At 37.8% G+C, this 26980-nt stretch overlaps 1 long non-coding RNA gene across 2 annotated transcripts in view; it reads left to right on the top strand.

Moving 5' to 3' along the window:
- LOC136015361 (uncharacterized) overlaps window positions 1-26980 on the top strand; it is a 154697-nt gene that overhangs the window by 99836 nt on the left and 27881 nt on the right. The window contains exons 1-4 of one of the 2 annotated variants that reach the window (XR_010613165.1): window positions 10311-10452; window positions 17401-17481; window positions 21322-21427; window positions 23773-23891. This is a non-coding gene — a long non-coding RNA (uncharacterized LOC136015361). Of the gene's footprint in view, window positions 1-10310; window positions 10453-17400; window positions 17482-21321; window positions 21428-23772; window positions 23892-26980 lie in introns of those variants that run through there. The other variant, XR_010613167.1, reaches the window with a different exon arrangement.

Below are 26980 nucleotides of genomic sequence, written 5' to 3'. Positions count from 1 at the left end.
CTGCCTCAGTTATACCACTGCCTTTGTGCAGCAAATGCCAGCTGTTTTAATCATGCCTAAAATGGTAAGCATGATATTACTATATTTATACTTACTCTTTATACCTGTTACATTGTTTAAACCTTTAAAATTAGTGTTCAGATAAGCCAAGATACAGAGGCAGCCCTTTTGGATTGGAGGGGTTCTGATGTTTTCAGTGTTGAACACTCATAGCTGTCACTGCTGCCAAATCACAGTTTTTAAGTACATTGTGTCCATGAAAGTCCAATTCTTGACAACAGAAATGTCTGCGTGGTTTTGCGCAATAGTCTGTTACACTTCAGCAGAAACTTAAAACCCAATAACTAGGATGGGATTTATGGCATCCCAGGTGAACATTTGGTGTAGATTACCCTGTTACATTGAGCGGATTGTTTAACTTACTATGGTGTAAGCTTCCTTATTGCAACAGATGGAAATACTGTCATTTATCTTTCCTTTGCCCAGGCTCTTTCATACCCAGAGTGCCTGAGAGCTAGTATGCCAGTGTCAGGGTCCTCCTGCTTCTTGCACCTGCCATTGCTCCCCTCCTCAAGGACATGACACCTGCCATAGCTTGTGGCCAGCGAGGAGCAGGCTCTGACTCCTAGTTCTCTCTTGTCATTGCTTCTTCAGCAGACAACTGATTAAAAGCCAAATTAAAATTCAGCCTCTGGAATAAGCAGTAAATGCAACGTTTCTAAAGGGCTACATGGTATGACTTAAGATGTGGTGGTGTTCATGAGGAAGAGTTTAAAATGAGGACCTGTCCCTCCTAGTTTTTCATATCCATCTTCTTCCTTTCCTTCTTTGTACACTCCTCTTTGTCTTTTTCTTTACCCAGACCCCATGGCATGTTTTTAATCAGATGTTCCTGAATATGTCTCGTACTGGCAAGCTGAAATTTCCATGTTGATGGAAAGCGGTGAACTGCAGCCTTCTCCCTCAGCTGGGCTGTGGTACTCGGCTGCTTTCCAGTCCAGTTTACTTGGAGAAAGGTGAGAAAGAGTGACTGACAAACGAGAAAAGCTCCTGTGGGAGTTTTACAGGTGCTTACGGGTGTCGTTTCCTTATAGGCGAAACTTATATGTAAAGATGGAGAAATGCTAAAAGAGCCCTGAAGGTAGAATCAAGGACTGAGATAAGAAGTAAGGTAATGAAAGACAGGCATAATTTTCATCCTTTTGCCCTTGTTTGACACCACAGCCACATTCTTACCCATACTGAAGTCCATTACACCACACTGGCAGTGTAAAAGGACAGTAAAATGACTGTTAAAGGTAGCTGTCACTACAAAATGGTTTAAAGGATCCTTTCATGTAAGACATGCAAAGTAATAGGTATGGGGCTTGTTTTCCCTGGCTTGATCCCTAAGCACCAGCAGCTTGGCAGTCTTGCTGCAGAAGTCCCCTACACCCGTCAGGCATTAGTTTAGCATAACCAATGCCTCAGGTTGTTCTTTATACAAATAAAGCCAGGATTCCAGCACCTCTCTCCCCAGAAGCTGATGGGCTCAGGGAGCAGAGAACATATCACTGCTCAGGCTGGGACAGATCTCTGCTTTAGATGTTCCTGGGTAATCTGAGACAGGATTTAAGAATTTATGTCTGCAGTATATATAGTAAATACATTTATTTCCAGCTGCACTATACACTTTAAAAAGTCATTAATGCTTCCAACTTAGATATTTTGACATTTAGTCTTTGAATATTGAATATTACAAAGAAAATACTACCAGTACATTGAATTTCATCTGAAGCCATACTAAATTACTTGTGTGTATTTGTAGGAGACTGCATTTCCAGTGCTCCCAAAGGCCCCAGCTGGTGCAAGCAACTGATGTGTACACTTTTGACAAGGCTTTAACTGCCCCTCATTCTTTGCAATGATAAATTTCACCTAATTTATTTGTAAGCTTATTTAAGTTAGAACTCACTGTGCCAGAATATGTATAACCTTGGGGTACAATCAGGTGTTCTCTAAAGTTTAGACTTCTGATTAGCAAATTCCTATCTTCCAATCTCAGTTTAGGCCTCTCAAAAGCTTTATTTTGATGACCCAGTGAATTTTATTATGTGTATATGTTTTCTTTTTACCTCAATCCATCTCACAGGTAATAGATTTAGCTTTTTAGTAATCTTTCTGGTTAACCTGCAGAGGAAATACCAAATTCATTATAGATACAGCTTGAGAAGTTAACAGTCCACGCTGAGTGACCTGGGGTAGATGAGACGTGGTGCTGTGCTTGCGAGTGTATTTGGGAATGAACTGAAAATCTTGTTATTTATACACAGGGAAAAGATGAATTTAGATTGTCTTAGTTATGGATAAAGCAGGTAAGTGTATTGCGATTTCCTCACATTTTCAGCTGTTCGGATGTATTTCTTTTCAAACCTTGCTGCAGAATTTGATCATAACTGCTTAAAAACATGAGTGTTCAGTTTTCATTGGTCTGGTAGGCACTTGATGTTTTACATGCACTCAAAAGAGATGTGTAAAAATCCCTGTTGAACTGCTGGTACAAATACTGGAGTTTAATTTGATGTACCAGTAAACATTGTTCCTCAAATTTCTGCAGGTTTTTAATTGCAAAGGGCCAGGGGGATGATTTAAGTTGCCTGACTCACAAATTTGAGGAAATAGCATGAAAATATTTTAACAGGACTCACTTTATCCTGCTCAGTAGCCACTTACAGAACTTTATAGGGGATGACAATATTAGCCAACAGCCAAGACAATGGTCCAAGGAAAAACCCCTTTCACTTCAGACAAAGAGAGGGAAAGAGCATTGTGTAGGGGAGTGAAATTTCAGGGCAGCAGCTCCACTGAGGGCTTGTTAAATCTTTCATTTGGGCCATTCACCTGCTGCTTATAAGCAATGAAAATGGTAGACAGCAGATGTGAAGGCTAGGAGGGGCTATAATGACATGAAAAACAAGTTGGGTGACTATACAGAATCGCGAGAAGGAGGATTGTGACTTACTCTTTTGTATTTGGAAAAAAACCCCACACATGTTATTATGATCCCAAAGACTTTAAAAACTTTCTTTCTAAATGAATCAGGTAAAAATATGAAAAATATAAATGAATAAATAAACATTTTCCATCTTTTTTGAGTAAATGGGGAAAAAAGTAATCTTGAACGTGACAGTTCTTGATCTCTGTATAACTCTCATTAACATTCACCAAGGCTGGAATATGTGAGGTTTAGAATACGTATAATTTCCTGAAAGTAGATGTTGAAAAAAAATCTACCTATTTTGACCACCAGGATGTGGGTTGGCTTTTTTGCTATTTCATCACTTCCAAATCATAAACCTTGCTGACACAGTCTCCCATACAAATGTATGTGTTTTAATTTAAATCACACAATAAAAGAGTTTGAGCTCTGGTAAATTAGGAACAAAGGAAAAGGCTTTGTGCTCTGCTGCCTATAGTGTAACCATTATGGTTGTAGTAATGTGCTGAGAGAAGCCATTGGCATGCTAAAAATACACTACTTTAACAATAATCCATGCATAAAAGAGCCTGAAAGGAGATATGGCATATACCTAATGAATTCTGGACCTTTTCCACGCTTACCATTTATAGGGTTTGAAAATTGCCAACCCTTCTTACTACATTATAATGTTTAAACTTTAACAAACAAACAAACACAAAATGCCTAAATGAATTCCGCAATAGTAGTAGGAAATGGAATACTGTATGTGCTAAATGACTGTGTGTTGGGGTTTGTTGGGTTGGGTTTTTTTAAGAAAAAGAAATATGTCAGATTTTATATATATTCAAAACAGATGCATGATTGTAAATACAGGGTAGTTGTAATATTCCAAGCACATATTTAGGGACTTCCTCCCTTTTCCAAATCTCACTCAAGTGGAACATACACTCATTTCTGTAACAAAAATTCTTTCTACTCTATTGGCAAAATGAATAGCATCAACTCAAAATATTTAAAAATTTAGTCACATCCGCATCTCGCAGCCTATAAGGAGCTTTCACGCTTTTGGGCTCGCTTTAGATCTTTAATACCCTTTCCTTTTGTGTCAAGGAGCTCACGAGGCGTAAAGAAGCACTGATAAACCCACTTAGATCCCTTCCTGGGCCGTCACCTCTCCCTGCCAAGCGGCTTTAGGTGGTAACTGATCTGTGACAGGCTGCCAGTCAAACAGAGCATTTCTGAAAGCTGACACAAAAGACTGAGCGCCGGAGAAAGGGTAGGAAAATAAGAAAAGAAACCAAACTGTATCAGCGCCTCCTCCCCCCTCCCTCCCCGCTGCAGCCCTCTCCCGTTGCCTTCCCCCCGCCCCGGAGTCAGGTTCATGGCAGGGGCAGCTCATAGCCCGAGCGATAGCGATCAGCAGCCCTTGCCCGGCTGGGGACTGCCCCGGCTTACCGCCGATAATAGCGGCGAAAGGGAGAGTGACAGTCGGGGGGAGAGTGACACAGGGCGGCTGTCAGCGCCGCCGCTTCCCATGGGAGCGAGGGGAGAGGGCCGGCGGCAGCGGGAGAGGGAGAGGAGGGTGAGAGGGGAGGAAGGCGAGGAAGGGGAGACACCCACTGCTTTCCATCCCTGAGGGGCTGGGGAGCGGGGGGGGGGGGGGGGGGGGGGAGGGCTGCCCTCCTCCCCCCGCCTGTTGTCCCGGGGCGGACAAACCCCTTCACAAGAAATCACCTTGCTCTGCTGGAACGGCAACCAGACCTCTGCAACCGGGGCTTTTGCTCTGACCTCCTCCTTAGGAAAAGGCAGCGAACATATAACAGGGATAGTGCAACCCTTGGAAAAGGTCCTCCAAAACCCTCTGCTCCTGGGTGCTTTTATACCTCTATGTCTTGCAGCAACACGGGGAAAAAATATCTACCGGACAAAACCCCACGCTGTAATGTGGACCTCAAAGTCTTATCGCTTCTTTTATTGCGGAGAAAAATGAGTATATTTGCAAATGTATGTTGGTGACTTGATGAAAGTTGCTTGACATGGTTCTGCTGGCTGGAAGAACTTCAGAAGCCCCTCAGCACCTGCAGCTGGAGAAGTGCCCTCCAGCATTTCTCACTTTCAGAACGTGGTGGTTGTAGCAGCAAACTCACAGACTTTGGCTGATTCTTGGGTTTGTTCGCAGGTCTGTGATTCAAACCTACACTCAACTGCATGCTGCTCGCATTGAATTATCTCACGAAATTTGAACCTGCCAGTTCAACCCCAGGGGCTTCCAGTGTATTGGAGAGGGCCTCTAGCTTCCCAGCCACACCACCACCCTTCAAGTTAAAGAGCTGCTACATTGATTAGCATCGACCTCTTATCACCCATTCGTATCACCAGACCAGAGTGCAGATCAGGCATTTCAGTACCCAGGGTCTTTGATACTTTCTCACATCCGTGGGATGTTTCTTCCTACATCTGTACAAGATGAAGGAGCTGATGGAGGCAGGAATTAAGTTAAATCTAGCACCCTCTGGGATTTTCTTTCACAGGTGTGAAATACCTTGCTCAAGATCTCTGAGTACCTTAAGATCATGTGCTTGAAACGTATGGAGTGGCCTTACACTGACAATCAGTTTAGTATCCAGTTTATTGTCCAGTTTAGTAACTTTTTGAGCGAGCCATCTACTAGCAAGGAGACATATACACTCTTTATTCTAGTTCAAGATCCTTAAATGTGAACTAAGTTGTGCAAACAGACGCTGAGACCAGATTCAACAAAATTTGATTTTTTAAATCCAGAGTATTTTCTCCTTGTCTGTCATGAATCGGGAGTTATTCCACACTCAAGAAGAGCTTAGTCCTTAAAAAAGAAAAAAAAAACTCAGCACACTAAACCAAGCTTTGATTTATGTTGATGCCTTTCCACAGTGGGGGATGCTCCCACTGGCATCAGGTTTCCCACGTAGGTCTAGTAGGTGAGAGCAGAGGAAGCATTCAGCAGCCTCTGCAGCGAGTGGAAGGGGATGTGTGGAAAACCATCCTCAGTTCACCTCCTATCCTGAACCCTTCCTCTCCTGGTGGTCCAACCAAACCACAACCCCTCTTTAAACTTCTGTTATTATCTGATGTGTGGATCTGGTAAAGAGGAATAGATTTTCCACTTAAAATGTGCAGCAACTTTCATTGCTCATGTCTTAAGGGATATTTATTTATGGAGGGAGATCTCATCTGATCACTTAGTTGTGAAAATCGGCAGCCCTATTTTAGATTTTTTTTCAAACTTTTAAGAAAATCTCCTTTCTTTATTTGTCTGCCTTGAACATCACTTTCTTTCTTGCTGCCTTTAAAAACACTGAAAATAAAACGTAGTGGACTCTATAATGAGAATGAAGAAGGTGAAGGAAAAACATTAAGCTTAAAGCTTTTAAAGTAAAGATCAACAATTTTTTCAAGAAATCTTCTGGTTTTGAACAAGAGCTGTATTTCAGTTCAGAATAAAAAATAATTCTGGACGTTGTGCGCTAGAGTGGACAAAAGCTTTAATTTGCACATATTTATGAATTGAAACAAATTCAATTGTGCTGAGACTTGGCATTCAAGTTCCTATTGGAGTAATTTTTTTTAGTAAGCCCTTTTGAAGTATTATTTAGGTTTTTAATCTTAGAATGACATGGATACTTTGTTGTTTATAATTTTAATATTCAATTTAAGTATGATTTTACATTTCTCAAATAACCAGATTAGTTTCTAGGTTTGAAGGAGTTACTAATGATGGATATTTTAAACACATGGAAAAATTAAGCTACTCACTGTGAGTAGACAAGAAAAAAAAATACTATTTTATCAAAAGGGTTTAGTGAAAAATGTATATAAACTATCCATGTGGTTAAAGAAGAGCTGAGTGAAAGAAATATTCAGGTTAAATTCACTCCTGTCTTGATGACATCAAACTTTAAAGGTGCAGAATACAACGGAGAGCTTTAATTCCTTGAGTGTGTGATTGCTATCCAGGTGTATTAAAAGTAACTGAAATGTTTAAAAATATATAATTGATCATTGAAAGATTCTACCTCAAAAACAGATTTGCATCATTTGGAGTCAGTATGTGTAATGTCAGACGGTTTGCACTCTGTTGGTTTATGGCAGTTATCTCAGCCTAGCTTAAAGTCATTGGGTAGGAGGAGGAATACTTCCTGGTGGTAAATCCTCCCACTTATCTTAGACTTAAATTTTCAGATAGACTGAATTACCCTTTGAATAGGTTTAATATTTTCATAACATAAAAAGGAACCTAGACAACTATAGCAAGATTCAGCTCCCAATCACAGACATTTACAATCAAGGTTCCTATATCCTGATACAGTTAGGTTTCTAATGATGCTGTTAACATATGTGCTAGGTGTTAGGCTATCATTAAGTCAGCAGATGTAGAGTCACTAGGGCCTAGAGAGCCATTCAGCTCACCATAATGCAGATATTGTACTTGGTAATGAATTATTTTCTGAACATGACTGACTGTTTCAATGAGGGGCCTGATTCAGCTGCCTGCTTACAAGGTCTTGCAGTACCTGAGATGCTGCGGAATGGCCCGCTCTGGAAGCAGGTCTCCTGTATGTCTTGTGTCATCTTTGTGGACCTGTCAGATGCATCTTGGGTACCCCAGAAGATGTCAAATGGCATTAGATACCAACGTGTGGTCAACTGAACCAAGTCTCATAGCTCAGGGGCTATTCAGTGTGTCTGTGGACACCTATGTGTAAATATGTTACTGTAGGTATCCTCAGCTCTCACAGAGATTGTCAAACCTTTACATAACTAAAATCAGGTGAGAGAAATCCCACTGCGAAGGCAAATAGAAAGAATGGAAATTAATATAATATACTGTAATATAAAATACACTGTTATTTAACTCAGACGCTACCAGCCATGTGGCTGTAAAAAAAGATGTGATCTCAGAAACACCAAAATACCATTCCCACCTTACCCAGGAGTATTCTGAGGGCAGTCACTGTTAAATAATGCAGCATTTTAATTTTCTGCCAGAAGCTGCAGACTTTATTGTATGGATAGATGCCCAAGGATTCAAGGGGAGCAAAAGTGCAGAGAGAGGCAGACCAAGAGTTTCTGTGCCATGAATCTCAAGCTCAGGAAAAGTGTCTCAAGAGTTAAAGTTAAGACATCTTGTACTGGTAGTAAAAGTGCCCAATTCAAAGCTTCTTTAGCTATTTGTTTTTAATCTTTCATTTCCCATGTTCGGTGGAAGCATTACAGTTAAGATAATTTTCCATCTCTTGGCACACATTCAAGCAATAAATACTCTGTTCCAGTGACTGGCATGCTGGCAAGCAGAGCCTCTATTAAACATCTCCTTTCCTTTTGATATTTCTTTTACAAAACAAAACAAAAAAAAAAAAAAACAACAAACCACTAAATGCCCATTTATATTAATTATACAACTTGTCAAAAATCCCCTCTTCTTGTATGTTCTGTCCCATCTCCTTATTCTATTTCTTTCCTTTCCCACAGCAATAACAAAGGTGTTTGTTTTGCTTACAATTAAAAGAAAAGAAATTGCAAAATAACACCTTCAGTGTAGGATTTATTTCCATGATAGAGGATGAATTCTTAAATTAAAACTAGCACTCAGTAGTTTATGCTGCTTCATGCATTACTTCAAGAACCTAAATGCTAAATAATTACGTGTATTTATATCTTCACCCAGGTTCTGTAAATTCTTGGTGACTACGGTGAGGCTTTTCAAGATTAAACTAGGCACAAATTTCAGTAATTTGTCATTATGGTCACAGGGTTATCTACTCTAATATGGGAATTATAGTATTTACAAAGTATCACAATTTAAAGATGTACATATATATATACATGTATGCATATTGAGGTATGAAAAAGTTTATCTTATAGAAATTCAATCTAATTTACTTCTAATTTTAAGGTCTTTAAAGGAGGCCTGAAAAATAGGCACACCATATTCAGTTTGTTGGTAGAATGCTAGTCAGTTTTGAAAACCAACTGTATTTTGTGATAGTTTGAAGAGTAACAAATGTAAGTAAGTATGCAAATATTTTCTATTGTGTTTCTACATTCTTATTACTATTCTCCTTTGTTGCAACGCCCTCCTTAGTCCTAAGCATTTATAGCTTAGCATTTGTAATGGTTTTTACAACATTGTCTATCTGAAAGAGTGAAAAAGGAGTTGTTGGTTCCAATTTCATATTTTATTTAACAGAGCTGTCTGGAAAGAAATATGTGGGTAAAAAGGTAAGAGAATGTGATTTTATTTTGGAGAAAATGCCTTACAAGCAGGGCACTTTCTTTTCCTGCAAGTGGGACACTTCTTTTACAACAAATCAAATATCCTACATGTACACTTAAGGAAGTATAGCACTCTTTACTGCTTCGTGGTTGGATTACCAGAAGGGTTTGTGTCAACTTCTATGACCATATGTTCGTAACTTTGTGAGGCCCTCAGTCTTTGGGCTGAAATTGACTGAAACCATTCACTGATGCTTTTTGCAACCAAAAAACTGGGAAGTTTCAGTGAAATCCTTTCATAATTTTTGAATTCTGGGAGTGTGGAAAACACACTCTGTTTCCATTGTGTTTAACAGGCAGTGAAAACAAATCAAACCAACAGAAAATAAGGTTTTTGGATAAAACTACAGCAAAAGCAACTGACAGCTACCAGTTCTGTCTGGGATGAGTACTGTTCTTGTTCAGGGCTGCTCCTTCTGTCTATCTACAGTACGCAGAAACATTTTAAAAGCAAAGAATTAAATGGTTTTAGAAAGACCATTCTTTTTAGTTCAAGGTCTTGTCCAATTTGTATTGAAAAATGGTATTTTAGAAAATGCATTAGAATGCTTGAAATCTTTAGGGCATTAGGCAGGTAAGTTTTTAAAACATATGAAGGGGTTGAGAGGAATCCAAAAGGGAAACCTATGAAGTTATTAGGAGAGATTACTGAGCTTAGACATTTTTTTCTGACATTATTTACCTTTTTCTTTTCCTGGCCTAAGGCTTCTGAAAGGCTGAAGGCAGCTGATTTCTGATAACTGTAGCTATTAAGTACCTGATTAAACTACTCTACTCAAAGCAGAACAATAATCTCATACACTGAGGAAGCTGAAAGGTTGGCTATAGATTAACACCTCTAGGTTTTTGTCACGTCATGAATATTTGAGGTTTTGACTCAAAAAGAGTAGGAGGCATCTGGCTACTGTACAAAATATTTGTAATGGCATGAACTACTTTTGTCTGTCGTTTGGACAATCTTGTCTTACAGAACACTGAACATGTAGTTAATTTCCCTTGTGAAGCTGTGACTACTGTTTCTCTTTTCCAAAACAGGTTTACTTTCAAGCTTCACAGAAAACCAGTATAAAAAAGGAAGAACAAATCTGGTAGAAAACAGTTGAGATGCATGTGAAATATGCCATTGTGTCCAACATTTGTGATTTGGTCTTCAAGCTTTGTCACAGTTTGTCCAGTAACAGGTATTTCAGGTTTCATTATTTAAAGGATTCTGGAGAAGTTTTCTCTCTATAGTGTTCTTTGTATTGTCAAGAAAGAAGAATGAATACTTTAAAATACAGCCTCTGCTAACTGGTGTCAGTCTCCACCACCAGAGGCTATATTTATTTTACAAGGCCAAGAACATTATTATGGATATTTGTAAGCACTTTTGCTGCCTGACTGTGAGCCCTGGCATAGTTTGAGATAGAAATCGAACACTTTTTTGGTGTGACATTTTGTAAGGGTTTATAGACATTATAGTCTCCACTAAATTTACGCTAAGTCCCACATTCACTAAGTCTTGAGGCTAAGCTATAGTCCATGGGGGACAGAACAGACTTCTTATCACAGATCACATAAACTTCAATAGTACTAAGAAAAAAAATTTAACGGTACCTGCATTAGTTTAAACTAGATTAATATTTCATAGATATGTTCTGTCCTTGCAAACAGGCCTCAACTTCACAGAAAGAAAATCTAAAATTAATGATTTCAGAATAGCAGAATTTACAAGATAACATAAAGAAGTATTAGGGATTTATGAAATTACATCCTTGGAGATCTCGACTGTACAAAGTCCGGAGCAACCTGGTCTGTGTTGGTTCTCTGCTGAATTAGGGGTTGTACCAGGTGATTTCCGGAAGTCCCTTCCAACTTCACTTTTTTTTTTTTTTGTTAAGTTTTTTGGCATGATGAATGTTGGAGAAGCTGCTGTCTGCCTTACGTGTGTCTCACACAGACCTACATCTGTGTCAAAAAGTCAAAAAACCCTTGAGTTTCTATAGACAGTAGCTCTCCTGTGACCACTCACAAGCCTTGTGGGCTACAGGAAGGGTTTCTGGTATTGGCAGTAGGACTGGAAAGGTGTTTTCTGCTATGCAAAACAGAGACTTCACGAACTGGCTGGTGACAGGAGTCTGTTTTACACAGAAGGAAGATGTGCCTGAAAGCAGCAGAGGGATCAACACAGAAACTCTTTTACTCAGGGAACTATTTTTTTTTTTCATGTATACTTGAGATGTAACTTTTAAAATTTAGACTTAATTTTCCTGCTCTATCAATATTGTTTTAGAACTCAATGTGCTTTATATTTCCATTAAGTATAGAACTACTTATTAGCAAATCAAAACTCAGGTAAATTAAAAATAGATATACGTATTCACAAACTTAAACTGGGATGAATTAAAGTTTTGGTTAAGAATATATAGCAACTTTGATGTGGCTTAAACATTGTCTTCTTGTTTTAATCTGCCATATTTAAAAGTATTTAGAAATACCATTTACACCCGGAATCTGAGGCTGTCCAGAAGTTCACTGAGCTTGGGAAAAAAATCACAAATAAGCAGAAAGCAAGCCTGAAGGATAGCGTTAAAAGAAGCACTCATCTCTAATGTTTTCAGCAATAACTCGTGCCAGAAAAACCTAACATGGGAGAAATAACAGCTAGGCTGAATTGGAAAAGCTAGATTGCTGTTATGTTGTGGGTGGGCCCTTCATACTTCTGAAGTTATAATGTTTTTATTTAAAGACTAAATTGGATTTCTAGGCATGTATGGTATACATCAATTTAAAATTATTGGAGTTCTTCATATTGTTAAGAGTGCTTCAGTTTGAAAGAGTGAGGCTTTCCTGCAAATGCCAAGTAAATTGCTCTGCAAGTCCAGAATCTTTGATCACCTCTGAATTGAAATGCTTATGAAAGATACTGTAGTGTTCTAATAATTTTACAGCTCTCTTTGATTTGTATGCCTAGAACCCCAATCATTGCTAAATTGAAGAGCTCTCATTATTTTCAAGTTTTATGTGCAGTATAAAATGATTTAAGATTATTCTGCAGCTTTTCATTTTTTATTTTGCAAAAAAAAATAAACTTTTTTCCTTTCTTTTTTAATGACCATCTCTTTCCTCTGCAAGCTGGAAGACATTTGCTAATTCAAACACTTAATGTTTAAAACCAAAATTGAACTGAATTCTCCCCATATAGCAGTGATGATGGTTGAGGGAAAAAGAAGGTGGGGGGGAAATCACTGCCTGAGAAGCCGAGAAAATACAAAGTAAGAGGCTGTCAGTGATCCTTGCTGGGAAAAGCATTCAGAACAAGAAACATATTGTCACTGTTCAGATGCGGTCAAGGTGAAGTGGGGAGACTGAATGAAAGTTACAACAATGTGACAAAAGAAAGACACAGATCCATTTAGTCTTGGAAGGAAGAGAGCAGGAGGCACAGAAGGCTAGTTCATGTGTTGCTCCTAAGCTGATTTTTGCTGTCATTTTATCATACAGTTTCAGAGGGAAATTATGTATGCCCTTTTGTATCTCCTGACTTTGTCTTTTAAGAATAACACTTAATTTCCTTCTCACTAGTGATCTTGTTCTTTTTTAACACATGGCAGTAGTATATTGTTTATAATTCTCATAGCTTTTTAAGAAAACTCTCATCACTGTTGCTTGTTGGCAGTAGAGCCTTCTCTTGCATTTCTTTCCAAACACATGCACTAGATAGTCTTTGTTCCCAATAGCTTGCTGTTTAAGAATGAGCAGTGGCAAAAAAGCATTGCGGGGAAGGAAGCATACCAGCCTGCCGGGGATCTCTATGGCTCCACTCTGTATTGCCATGAACTGCACACAAAAATGATGCTGCTTATAATTCCCACCCGGAAACCCACACCTACTCCTTCTGGTCCTGCTTGAGGAGCTAGAAAGGGGTCTACATAAGGCCTCTCCAAAAGGAAGGGAGAAAATGAATCTAAAAAGTATTACTACCTAAATGGTGTAGCATAAATGCTGAATGACGAAAAGAGAAAGGGACTGGGGAACTCACCTGCCAATGCACAGATACTTTACCAGTAAGGCAGAAATTGGTGTGGAGGCAGGATGAAGAAACAGCAGACCATAGCAGTGTTTCATAAGTATGTTACTAAGGAGATAGCCTGGAAACACCTGGAAAAGTCTGGAGATTTCCAAAAGAGATGTTGAAACAGAAGACAGGACATGGTCCGTCATAACTCTGGCACTTTTGATCATTTGAGAGAAACAGAGTGTACCCTTTGTGTTTAATACCTCCCACTGAAAAAGTAAGTCTGCATTTTTTGTTATTTTAATTGCTAAAAGCTGTCCAACACCTCAGGAAATCCTCTGATGAATACCACTGCTGTGGTTTTGGACACTGGTTTACAGCTCTGCTCCTGATGCTATTTTAATGTGGATTGTGAGTCTTTTCTGATGCACCCATTATACAGATAGCATATGTTTATACAGTGAGGAGTTTATACTGTGTCAGAGGTGAGTGCACACCAGTGCAGTAGGTTTACAGCTGAAGGGAAGGAGGATGATCTCCATAGCTCTGCTTTCAGAGATGTAGATTCCAGCAGAAGTATAGGGTGATTCCCTAGCATTGTGAAGCCAGTATCAATATTTTAAACATATCTTGCCAATATGTAAACTGAGTGTAGAAAAACTGCTGTTATTTAGGATATCATGCTCTCAAATAGTTCCAGTGAATTATTCATCTTAAATATATTTCTAAGCAAAATTTGGAAAGCTAAAAATGTAACCTGGAAATCTGTTAAGATCAATCAGGCGAAAAAACCTCCTCTTGGACTTTTTATTTTCTTGCAGTTTTCTTTCTTTATCCCTACTCCTCATACACCAGGGGTTTTTTTATCTCCTCCTTCCTAGCTTTCCCTTGAACTCATGCCCTTTTTCACTTTCACATTGCCATCTTTTCTATTTTTCTGTTTCTTTTTGAAGCCTTTCCATCTTTCCTGCAGAAACTCTTTAGTACAAGTCCCTTACAAACCCTTGTTACCCCTCTTGCAGTGGCTCACTTCTGGCTGAAAACTGGAGCTGATACAAAATTTCCTGCAAGCACTTCTGCCAAGAAAAGTTGCCAGGGTGTGTCTGCACCTGGTTCAGGTGTAGGGTAATTGCATTTCAGCTTTCTGATCGCTTGAGATTTTTGAGAGGTTTTGGTGGACAGTCTTTCTGTTTGATTGTCTACTAAGCAATGCTCAAACTACAGGGTACCTAAATAACATTCATGTAATTTTCGAATTTGCATAATCAGTGGTCTCAGTCAGCAATTGGTATTTCACTAATATCCAAACAAACATAATTTTCCAAATTACACAAGACTCAATCAGAAACTATATATACAAAAAAACCCAAGGAAGTTAAAAATAATTCAACCTTTTTTTCTAAGGCTATAACTTACTGTTATACAGCTGGGTGCTACATAGCACCAACACTTTAATTAATATTTTGGGCTGATTTTTTTTAAGCTAATCTTTATTGGTCTGAATCCAGCATATCCTTAATTTTTAGATGTAGTGTTCCAAGAAATAGGTAAAATGTAAATTGGTCCATTATGTGCATTGGTCCATTAGAACCACTGCAAACTAGCACATTAGGTCATTCAGGTGTTGGTCATAAGAATTAGTGAAAGACAACTGAACGGGACCATACTGTTTTAGTGTGGTTCCTGCAGTCTGCAGTCCTTCAGCTTCAAAAGTAGCAGAGACACCATATGCTGTCACTCATCACAGTTGTGTTTAGTTCTCAACAGGTTGAAATTTGCTGTTTTCAGATATTAGACACTGGTGCAAAACCCATTATGTGTGTTACATTTCAATGAGCGAGGAACGCTTAATCCTGCTTTGCTGTCTATAGTTGTTTCAGGTCCATTTATAAAGAGAGGTCTTCCTATGGGATCTATAAACCACACATTACCTTTTAGCTATGCCATAAAGTAATGTTAACATGTTAAAATAAAGTCTATGTATTGTTCATAATATGCATGACTTTCCTTGCTATGTTATGTACAGAATAATCCATATACCACCCATACTGAAAGGGGTTATTAAACATGCTGGCTCGGTTTACTAGTAGCTCTAATACACTTCTGTAACAAGGGACTACTTGTAACATCAAAGCCTGAGGAGACATTAGCTCTTTTCCCCTATAGCCTCTGACCTGAAAGCTTTGCTTTTTATCTCTATATAAAAAGAAAATATTTTTTTCAAAGAAGCCTAGCTAGAGTGTGGATATTTCTCTATTGTAGAATAAGAGCCTGTGAAAGTAATCTACGATTTTTCATCTCTGTTCAGGGTATTGTTTCTTTTGGGGCATTATGCCACTTGGAGAGTGAAAACTCTTGCTTTCAAATAACAGGGACTGGGAAGTGCTTTCTAAATCCTGAGGTGCTTCTGTTTTCTGTAACCTTGTCACTCTGAAGAAAGGTGACCGAACATTTCTATTTTTGAAACAAATAAAGAGAGATCTGTTGTGTAAAAGAAAGAAACTAAAGTTTCAGAAATAATTCATACTCAAAATAATTGGTAAGAAACAAAGGCAATTGTACACAGGGTTTGCAAGGGAGCCAACATTTGGCAAATCTAAGCTATATTTTATCTTGCAGAGGTTTCCACTTGTTTTTTGGGTTTTGCTTTTTTTTTTGTTTTTGTTTGTTTGTTTATATCATATAGCAAGTGATCTTTCTCAAGTATATTTGGACTTTCAAATCTATGGTTTGGATCATATATACTGTGTATGATCTGCACAATTACCTCTGAGTATCTGCTCCCAGGCAATCCCAGGGAACAGAGCACTTACTTAACCAAACATAGGTGCAGTAACAGAAGGAATTTCGAGCACAAATGGGCATGCCATATGTATTGTTGGTATTCTGCTGTTCATAAAGACATTTCAGGCCTAAATTTTCTATTGACTTCCAATTAATTTCTTAAACTTATAGTCATTAATAGTGTTTCAGATACTGTACATTCCCATACTTGTATGATCTTGACTCCAAGGTTTCTAGTAACATCTGAAACTTCCTTTTTATGTGTGTTTGATGCAAAAACTGCTTAGAAACCTACAGATAAGCAGAAGGAGGATCTCAGTTCTTTTTCTTCACTCATTTGTATTAAGTTATTTTGAAGGTGGGTTTGTTTGGAGTTTATTTAGGCTATTGTTATGGCTAATGTGGGTATTATTTTTCTACATTCCACAATTCATTGCTTCTGAGATGGCATTAAGCAGGATTCACCCTATGACAATTAACTCACAGCAGTGTTAAGTTAGTGGTTTAGGTCAATGAAAATTCACTGATTTCTTGGATGCTCTATAGGGGCCTTCTTATAGGTGTGAATAGTTCCTGTAAGGTGAGTGTTTTAAAATTTAGCCTGGGCTTAACTGCTTTTCCACATGTCGTCTAAAAACTGCTTAGCCAGGGGAAAGATAGCACAGTTTGAGTCTGATGTAATGGCATTGTTAAAAAGATTAAAAAGAAAAATTCTTCTCAATTTTCTCAGTAAGATTTCGTATGAATAAATAAGTCTCAATCTTTCTTCTGCTGGAAAGAAGTTGGGTCACTTGTTTTGTTTTTTAATAAAGGTACATCATTTCATTATACTTGCAGAAGTGCAGACTAGCATGTATTTTGAAGCATAAATATATTTATTAAAAGCATTACAGAACTGCATTAATGTAAGCTTTATAAAGTGTCCTATTGCATTTTTTTAATACATCGCTTTTCTTTGTTTTTTGAACTAAACAGAGAAAACTTTTTCTTGCAGAGTTAATTTTCTTAATAGGACACACATATGTGTTCTGAAGTAATACATATGTTATCACTGTTTGACATAGTAGCAACCATGTCCCTAATATACTTTCCAGGAATCTTGTAAGCAAAAGTAATATGGAAAAGGAGAGAACAAGATCTGGGGGTTGTGTTTTCTTCCAGGTTGTAATAATTAAAAATTTACAAAAATCAAAAGTTTTTCAAAATTTAAATGTAAGTAAATTATGTATTACACTTGTCTGGATAGTTAGAAGAATCTGAAACCTTCTGCCAAAAATGAATATTTTAGCTTGCATTCAACTAATATGCCAACTTATGGTTACTTATATTTTACTCCTGTTTGCTACAGGTGAAATGGGTGAATATCAGACAGCTCATTATAGAGACAAGCGTGCTGCATTCCCAAAGTAGGATGACAGAACAAGTCATGGTATGTATTGTAATTTCAGTGCTATACTACATCTTCAAGCTGTCTGAGGTAAAATGCTTACTAAGCACTGCATTGAAACTGTCAGACTGCTTCATGGGGTGGTAATTAAATTGAGGCAGTTTTACCATTCATTCTGTGGAACTAAGCCAGAATTATCTGTATCCTAAAAATACTGTACTGTAGATTGCTGGTTGTAGCAGAAGCACAGGGTTTTTTTGCATATAAATTCTCTTCCATGGAAAACTGTTTTCTCTCACCTCCACAGGTTGTCAGGGAGGATAACTGTTTTGTCACTGGACTAGTTTAAGTCTGATGGAAACTGGTCATCAAAGACGGTATCTTGTTTAAGACTGCAGACACTTGGGCTAGAGTCCAGTTGTGACTAATAGGGATAAATGATTGATGGTCATTGTGGCCAAAGGTGGCATTGAAGTTTCCTGCCTGATTTGCAGTATTCTCAGTCTTGATATAATTTAGAATAGCCAGGGGCCCACTCAGCTGTGGTTGGCTATTGAGGTTGGCCTCAAAAATAAAGCTCAGTGTATGTGAGGAGGCAGTGTGATAAATGAAGAGGAAGCTTCTTCTGACCATTTCTGGAGACTAGCTTCATTATTAAAACGTGCTGAGCTGCCGTGCTGAGTCAGACCAAGGATCCTGGCAGCTCAGCAGTCTGTCTCTGGCAGTGCTCTCATATTCTGCGCTGAAAATCAGTGATTGTCCAAAGTGACACTGGCTCTGAAGTAGTGCTCTGGGTAGAGAGTATGAGCATTTCCAGTGTCTCCTCCTCTGGAAATACTGTCACTTGTGTTCTTCCGGAGACAGGAGGATGAGAATTGCCGGTGGCATTAATGATATAGGCACACAATGGACTTACAGAACAGCATGATTGCATCCCTATTTTCTTCTCTGTTTATTTCCTGGTCACTCTGACCTTTCTAAAATTTCCAAGTTACCTAAAAACTTGTAGTAAGGTAGGCAGAACAACGGTTGCTATTTTGATGTCAAAAGGACATGCAACTTTTCTAACTGCAGATTTGATTCCATATTTTTTAAGATTGGAAAGGGTGAAGCTGATGTGTAAATCAGGCTCTTCCAGGATAAGTTTCCTACAACACACCAATGAGTTTGTTTTGTTATTCAATGTCCTTTAAAATATAGTTTAAGTTCAGTTGATTTAGTCAGGCAGCAAGAACTGAAACTGGGGGGGAAATAGTACACACATGCGAAACAGTTTTTGAGTGTACAATGTGGAGGAACTGTTAATGGGTTATACAATCACATAGAATCAACTAGGTTGGAAAACACCTTTAAAATCATCAAGTCCAACCATTACACCAGGACTGCCTTCATCTACATGCTTTTTGGACACTTCCAGAGTTATCTGGTTATAGATTAAATCTCCTGCAAAAGCAAAAGTTAAAAATATCCTTTTTTGATTAAACAGTGGTGAATATGAATGTGTGATGAGAAATGCTGAAAACCACTGTCATAAGATACAAAGCATGATAAGAAAAGGTTCCAAGGAAGTACCAATTTCTTGAAAAATATTACTAAAATACTTATCCCTTTCTAAATTAAAAAAAAAAAAAAAAGAAAAGGCATGAAGTACTTCCTTCAGTGTCCAATAAATAGATACATTAACCCGAAAATTATTACAATAGGAAAGAAGTTGCAAAGGGCGACTTTACTCTATAGGCTGTCATCTCATCAGGGTCTACCTGTAGTCAGAAGAGAAAGAGAGATAGATAGGGATTCCTATGGGGTAATTCACAATAAGAATCTCAACTGACTTGGCTCTCACCTTGAAGCATAATTTGTCATCAAAGGATATTGTGACAGGAGATAGTGCAGCTGTTTCATTAAGAAGATTTCTTATACCATTCTCTGATTATGAAAAGGCTTTTTATTGTCGAAATCTGTGGTTTGCCGTTTTTTTAAATATATGTATGAATATGGCTCAAATATCTTGTACATCACAAATATGACTTTTGGAAGATAGAATTTCCCTTATTAATTCATAATTTTGCTCTGATTATTGAATTTTGAAGCACATTATCTCCTTGGGTTTTTTTACCTCTGATAAACCATGCTATATACATGTTCACATTCTTTGATTTTACTGCTGTTTTTCCTGGTTTTCTCGTTACTTATATTTGCGCCTTTCTGTTTGATCTGTTATACTCCATGAACAACAGTTTTCACTTAGTCTAATCATTATGCTTGTTTTACTTTTAAATAGTATATTATAACAGTTTTAATGGTGTTACATTGAAGTCTCTAGTCCTGCAAAGGCTGATTCATGCTACTCACTTTGCACAATGTGGACAGTCCCATTGGAGTTCAAGAGTTACACATATGGGCATAAAGATTTGTGTGCTAATTGCCTTTAGTGAGCTTATTTTTGGTACCACAAAGATCCAATTTAAGGACCATTGCTCAGATCTGAAAACACATTTTTTTTGCTGGTAATAATTGTAAAAAAGTATGTCTTCAGTTGAGAACCTGGAGAAGAGAATTTTGATTCCGAGTAAATTAAACATACATCTTGAGGGATACATCTTGACCAGCAGGATTTTATGACTATCTGCCAATCTTTTATACTCATGAAACATGGAAATAACTTCATTTTTTACTAGTATTTTCACAGTTGCAGTTCATAGCACGAAGCATAAAGCAGTAAAAGCAATACATTTGACTTCTTCCCCACATTCTGCTACTCGGAGGAAAGCAGATAGAATAACAGGCAGCAATTAGCTTTCATCCAAATTGTGTATGAAATTTTAGTCTGTAGACTCATTGCGCTTGTGTCAGCCTGAAGATTAAAGACTTCGTAACTACATAGTGACACAGCAGGCTAAGCAAGCTGTGAAGGAGCTAGTGGGGTTTGTTGTATAATAACTGATCTGTGTATCACTGAAAGAGTCTGGATTTCTGTGTTCAGAAGTCTATCTCATTGTATCTGTGTGGTTTTGTGCCACTGGGGTCCACAGTGTAGCTGACACAATATCTGCAGTGCTGGAAACATATTATTCATTGAGATGACAGATGAATAAACCCCAATAAAGTTAATGTTTAGCCATCTTTGCTTTTGGCAGCATGCTGCAGCTTACTGATTAATTTGGTTGCTGCTTGCATATTTTTTTTTTACCACTGCGGATACAATCAATGGATTTCAGGTGTTCTGCAGTCAAGAAGACAGCTATGCATAATGTGCGCTGAAGTTATATTGAGATTATCCTTTAAGCTTTGTTATTAGCACAAAAAGGAAAATATTCTAATGCATTTATAAATAGAGACCTTATAAGCAGTGAACTGTATTCTCTTCCACTGGAGGAATCGTAAACATATACAAGCAAAAGTGAATTGACCTCAGATGATAACAATTTCACCTTCTCAACTTGGGACAGTTAAAACTTTCTTCAGCTGTAGCAAACTGCTATCTTGGCTTTCCATCCCCTAGTATCCAGGATGCCGCTCTTGAGTTACCCTTTATCACTATCGATTACTTACTCCTTCTGGCAAACCTACCATTTTCATCTGATTTAAAATAATTATTTTCAGCTTCTAACCAGTCTACGAGTTCCACTAGTTTACTTGGAAATAAAACTAGATCAATTCTGTTTTGGTTCAGATACAATCTAAATGGGTTAGCTGGTGCAGACATTACTGCTATAGCCTGGAAGATGTTTAGCCATCTGAAGACCTCCACATGCCCTTAGACTGAACAAAGGGAGGTTCCCAGGAGGCTCACTTTCTCAGTATGGAAGAATGCTAAATTGGAAGTTTAGTTAATAACATTCGATATTTTAGTTTGATGCTTTTTTTCTTTATTTCTTAAAGACTTCTGAAGGATCCTGAATTAAGGGATGAAGAAGAAGCAAAATTATAGTACATGTCCTTTATTTGTGCCTAGATTTCTGGAAAGAAGAAAGGATGGGCAGATTCAGTGGGTATCTCCTTTTTCTCTCTCTTTTTTTTTTTTTTTTTGTTAAATGTAATTTCATCTTTCCATATTAATTTTCCAAATATTTATGACTTTGGATAACATTTCAAAGAACCAGCTTTGCACAATTATTATCAATGCAGGGAATGGCAATAGGAGCTCAGTGGTTAAACAGGCTTAGAAAAATGTTTTGTGGAGTAATATGGGATATGCTATGATGGGTGTCATGGCAGCAGATCCTTTATTTGTCTCAAGCTTGACTGAACTTCATAAGAATGGAAGTCTATACTTTTGTAGCTTTTAAATCAAAAAGGTAGCAGGACATACTGGCAGTAGTACTCTTGCATTTTGATACCCTCTCTGAAACATTGTCAGTGTTAGGTTTTATGGTTCATTTAGCTTCCCTTCACATAGCCCATTATGTAATTTGCCCAATAGGGATCAACTAGGAAGATGATTAGAAATACTGTAAGTACTGTTGCACTTTAAAAATTATTTAAATGATGTCAGATGGTGTTTTGTCATGACAGATACTTTGCAGACAGAAATCAGTTAGTCTGATAGTGTTACTCTTCTCCAAAATGGAATTGTATTGGACCAGTTTGATGTCTTATAATTGCATACTGTATGGTTCTTTGACGTTTATCTCTCCCTCAGTCTACAAATTTGAAACCATCAGGAAGATGTGACATTGGTATGAGTACTCGTCAGTGATAAGAACAGTAATTGTTATAGGGAGACTTCTTAATCTTGGGTCACTCAAATCCCTTTTAAAGACAGCAGGTGCTCTCCAGAACAAGCATTAACAAGAAGAGATTATGAAGTAACCTGTTGTTCTTTATATCTCAGCATCTCACGACAAAGCTTACCATCAGCCAGCATGTTCAGGAGCCAGTCAGTACAGGGAAAAAAAAATAAAAATCAAATGTGACTTAGGAACTAACTTTTTAAGTACAAAATAGTGGATTCATTTTAAAGATGAATACTGAGAACTGTTACAGAGAAATTTATATTTATGTAAGATGATTGTATGAATCAATTATAAAAGTAAGAGAAAAATAGCAGAGGCAAAAAAAAAAAAAAAAAAAAAAAAAAAAGGAACTGCACGGTATAGTGCAATCAGAAAGAAATTCTGCTTCCTCAGAAATCAAAATCCAAATCTGCATCTTGCCAGATTTGTGTCACATTGCAACTTTCTTCTTCATTCTACCCCTTATCTTCTTCCCAGCTGTGGCAAAGATGGTGAAAGTGAGTTAGTCATTCATATTATAAGACTCTAGCACTGCTAACAGTATGACTTCATACATATGTGCTTGTGCTCATGTGGGCTGCTTAGCATTTACAGGGAGAAATCTTGAAGCTGAATGCTCAGGATCTAACACAGCTCTCCCAAGTGCAATCACAGTGGAGAAAAACTCTCTATTATTTTCAGCTCTCAACCTTTTATGAATTTCTGGATTCAAATACCAAACAAATTTTGTTAAAAATAAGTTTTTGTTACCTAATGCTGTCAATTTCCATTAAGATCGTGATGAAGAAATATTTGAGTAAAGCACATCTATGTCAACCTTTGTGAGGTCGAGAATTAAGCAGAGGATAAGTCACTGCCTTCAGATAATAAAGATCACTTTCAAAAGCAATGCAAGAAAAGATTTTTTAAAGGTATTTAGATGCAGAGGTATACTTAGCACTTTCTAAGAGCACACTAATCTCAGTGAGTGTTAGGGACTTAACCCTTCTTCACTCTACTTTGAAAAAAAAATCATCTGGGTGCCTATATCTGCCTCTAAGTTCCTAAATACTTTTTAAAAAATCTGGCCTTTGATAACGCAAATCCCCTTGACTTTCAGTAAGGCTTTTCATCCTGAATTCTAGATCCTCATAGGTTTTGAGGGTCTAGCTCTCTTAAAGTAAAATGTGAGTTAAAGGCCCAGATACTTTTGGAAAGCTGAACCTTGGGTCTCAAGTCACTTCTGAAAATGAGTGTTAGATTACTGATCCCCTCAGGTACTTGTGAAATATTTTCCTGTCACCTCTGAGAAACTGTTCTAGAGGTATTTACTTTGTTAACCACTTGCTTTGTCCTGAAGTTCGTATAACAAGTTTGTGTAATATTTATTAGAATAGAGAATAAAATAAACAGAGAATATTTTTTCCCCAAAGAATGGCAAAATTCTTTTTTAAAATGAAAAATTATAAATATAATAACAAAAGTATATATTTATGCTTTCAGCAGGCAAATGCGTTTTTAAATGGAATTTAAATAAATGGAATTTTTATGATAAAAAAGCAACAGTAAAAGCAGTGATTATGTTTTTCATAGTTCATTTGCCTCCCTTGCCTTGCAGATCTTGTACAGAAGGAAAATGAGATCCCTGGTGAAGCCTACAATGTCACTGACTCTGAAGAAGGACTCAGAGACCCATTGGTGTTTAATGACCCTTATTGGCCTTCACAAAAGAAACTGGTATGATCTACTAAAAGAGACATATGGTTCTTTAGGAATATAAAGAGACACTGCTTTCTTCATGGGTAAACATCGTAGTCATGCATTTCTAAACACTGCCTGGTTTTAGATGACTGCTCTTAAAATGGCAGTCTGAATTTGGCGAGGAATTGCATTCATTTTTCATTAGTACTTGACCAACAGTGGTGGTATTTTACCAATACTGCGATCATGCAGTTTTAATGCTTTTATTATTCTGCAGTATCTTATCAAACTAAACAAAATACAAGAGATGATAACTAAACAATACCATGAAGAGCAGCTAGACTGCTTTATAGGGCATGGGCACATTATACTCCTCCATGCTCCTTGCAAAAGACAGAATTGAATCTGGCCATTTTTTGAAAAGTTTCCTGAGAAGTAACAATTTATGTATACGAAGATTCCTCTTGAAAATCAATTCAGCAGCTTGAAGTAATGTGCTTGTCATATGGGAATATTAATATGAAAGAAAAATGACATGGATATATCAGAAATTAAACTAACTGCCTGTGTAGAGATACTAAAAACACAGTGATGAATACTCTGAAACGTTTGCTGCAAGGTCCTACCACTCTATAGTCATCAGAGATGTAAATGTTACTTTTTTTTTTTTTTTTCTAATAGCATCCTAATGATTTAGAAAAAACTGTAATATATGTAGGCTGCTACATTACACATACCACATGCCATAGCCTTTACATTGCTGGCTAGAATCCTCTTACATAAGCGCATGGTCCAGCTCAGATTTTGCAATACTGCAGTGGGAAGAATGGAAAAGATGCATCTGCCTCTCTCACTGTGACTGCAGGGGGCAGAAAAATGTCTAGTGGGGAATGTCAGAAATTCTGAGTTAGCTATGATAGGGCTGATGAAATGCAAGGCATTTAGAAGTGCCCTGTAAAGGAGCCAAATCATTTATTCTCCCTGGCAAGGCAAGAGAGAAGCAAGAGAAACTATGGTTCTCTGAGTCCCAACAAGACCTTTTTACCCAATTCTGCTAATGTAAAGGGCTTTGGGATGAATTTACATTCACTTCTGAACCTATTTGCACTACTAGAGAGTTTAAACTTGACATTCCCAGTCAGAATTCATTCTCTGGTCTGCTCCCCTGGTAGTAAAATTGCCTTCTCTTGAACCATCAAAGAGCAGTGCTTCAACGGCCCACCAGGTTCAGGAACCAAACTTGAGTGTTGCTTGTCCACAGTATTCAGGAAGAATCAATTGACCACCTTGCCTCTTTTCTGAACTGTTATCCTTTAAATGATAGTGTTGACAACTATAACAAAACATACTATTTTGAGAGGATCATGCCAGCTTCAGGTATGTTGGTGAAGACCAGTGGGAGGTGTAGAAGTGTTTATGAGACACTACTGCAATTGCCCTTTAAAAAAACTAGTATTGGTTTATTTTACTCACCAATTAAGGGTTATCCAAAGAATGTAAATCTATTTGATACTGCAATCCAGTTTAGAAGAATCTAAAATTTGAATTGGAGATCTATTTTTCATTGTGTATGCTCTGCACAGGCATTAAAAATGCCAGCAGAACAGATGGCATAATGATTTTGGTAGCTTGGCTGACTTACCCCACTGGTTTATTTCTCTGTGTTGACTTCATCTCTTACATTCCAAAGATGGATAAATGTATTAACGTGCAGTTTACCACACAGGTCAGGGGATCTTTCTCATTTGACCTTGAAAACAAGTGTTCTGTCTGCTCTGCATGGATAATTCGTAAGATTTAGTGTCTCACCTCTGTATGTCTGGCATTCAGAAATGTTGTTTCCCCAAATGTGTCACTGTCTTCTGCACCAGTTATGTACTGCACCGCTGCTGAAAGCTGGTTACACATTTATGGAGATGGATATGTGTCACATAGTGGGGTTTGGTTATTTAGCATGAAGGCACTATATGCCTGTAACATGATGAAAGTCTCCCATTTTCATGAGTAGAACATACTGCTTGTATGTTTTTTGGACACAGTCAAATTGTGTTGGTTGAAGAAAACACAGAAATAGCATAATGTATGTACATACATGTGTTTGAATACAAAATACCCAAATAACAAAAGAGTCATAGCTGAGAGAAAATAAATAAAGGGCAAGGATAATAACATAAGGTTGAATTGCATTAGAAGTTTGTGTTAGATGAATTACCACAGTGGTACCTATTGTGCAACTGTGCTTCAGCATATACAGAATAGAAAAACCGATAAACACAACTGATGCACAATAAAATTGCTCACCACCCGCCGACTGATACCCCATCCAACCCAAGCCGTGATCTGCCCTCGTGGGTAACTCCCCCCAGTTCATATACTGGGCATGACGTGCTGTGGTATGGAATACCCCTTTGGCTAGTTTGGGTCAGGTGTCCTGTCTCTGCTTCCTCACGGCTTCCTGTGCCCCTCCTCACTGGCAGAGCATGACAGACTGAGAAGGTCCTTGATCAAGGTAAGCACTACTTAGCAACAACTAAAAACATTGATGTGTTGTCAGCATTGTTCTCAGACTAAAGTCAAAAACACAGCACTGCACCAGCTACTAGGAAGGAGAAAAATAACTGCTACACCTGAACCCAAGACAATGAGCTGCAGAACTTGTGCTAGCTACAGGGCTAACAGAACAAAAACCTGACCGTGCTTCAAAGAGCTTGCAGTTAAGAGTAAGATAATCGAACAGCTGAATGCTATCAGGATACACCCCTTTACATCAAGAGGCAGCGAGACAGTATTGATCTGCTGGGTAAGCAGCAATCACATCTCATCAGTAGCTTAGTCATTATTGAGTCTTTAGTCATCATAGTAAAATAAAGAATTGATACAAGACTATGTGTAGGCATATATTCACAAAAACTAAACAAGTTGTTCAGCTCCACTTTGCAGGACTGTCTTTTCTGTCTAGACAGAGAATATTTGTGAAGATATGTGGATGGGAACACTCATAATACTTTTTCTCAGACAGAATGAAATATAAAGGCATTTTAATGACAATTCATATTCTTGAAACCATAGCTACATAAACAACTCCAATTGACACAAGACATCACTGCAATGGAGTTAAGCTGTTA

This window comes from Lathamus discolor, chromosome 5 (genome assembly GCF_037157495.1).
Source record: "Lathamus discolor isolate bLatDis1 chromosome 5, bLatDis1.hap1, whole genome shotgun sequence".
Taxonomy (NCBI): Eukaryota; Metazoa; Chordata; class Aves; order Psittaciformes; family Psittacidae; genus Lathamus; species Lathamus discolor.
This window is presented reverse-complemented; position numbering and strand designations above follow the sequence as displayed.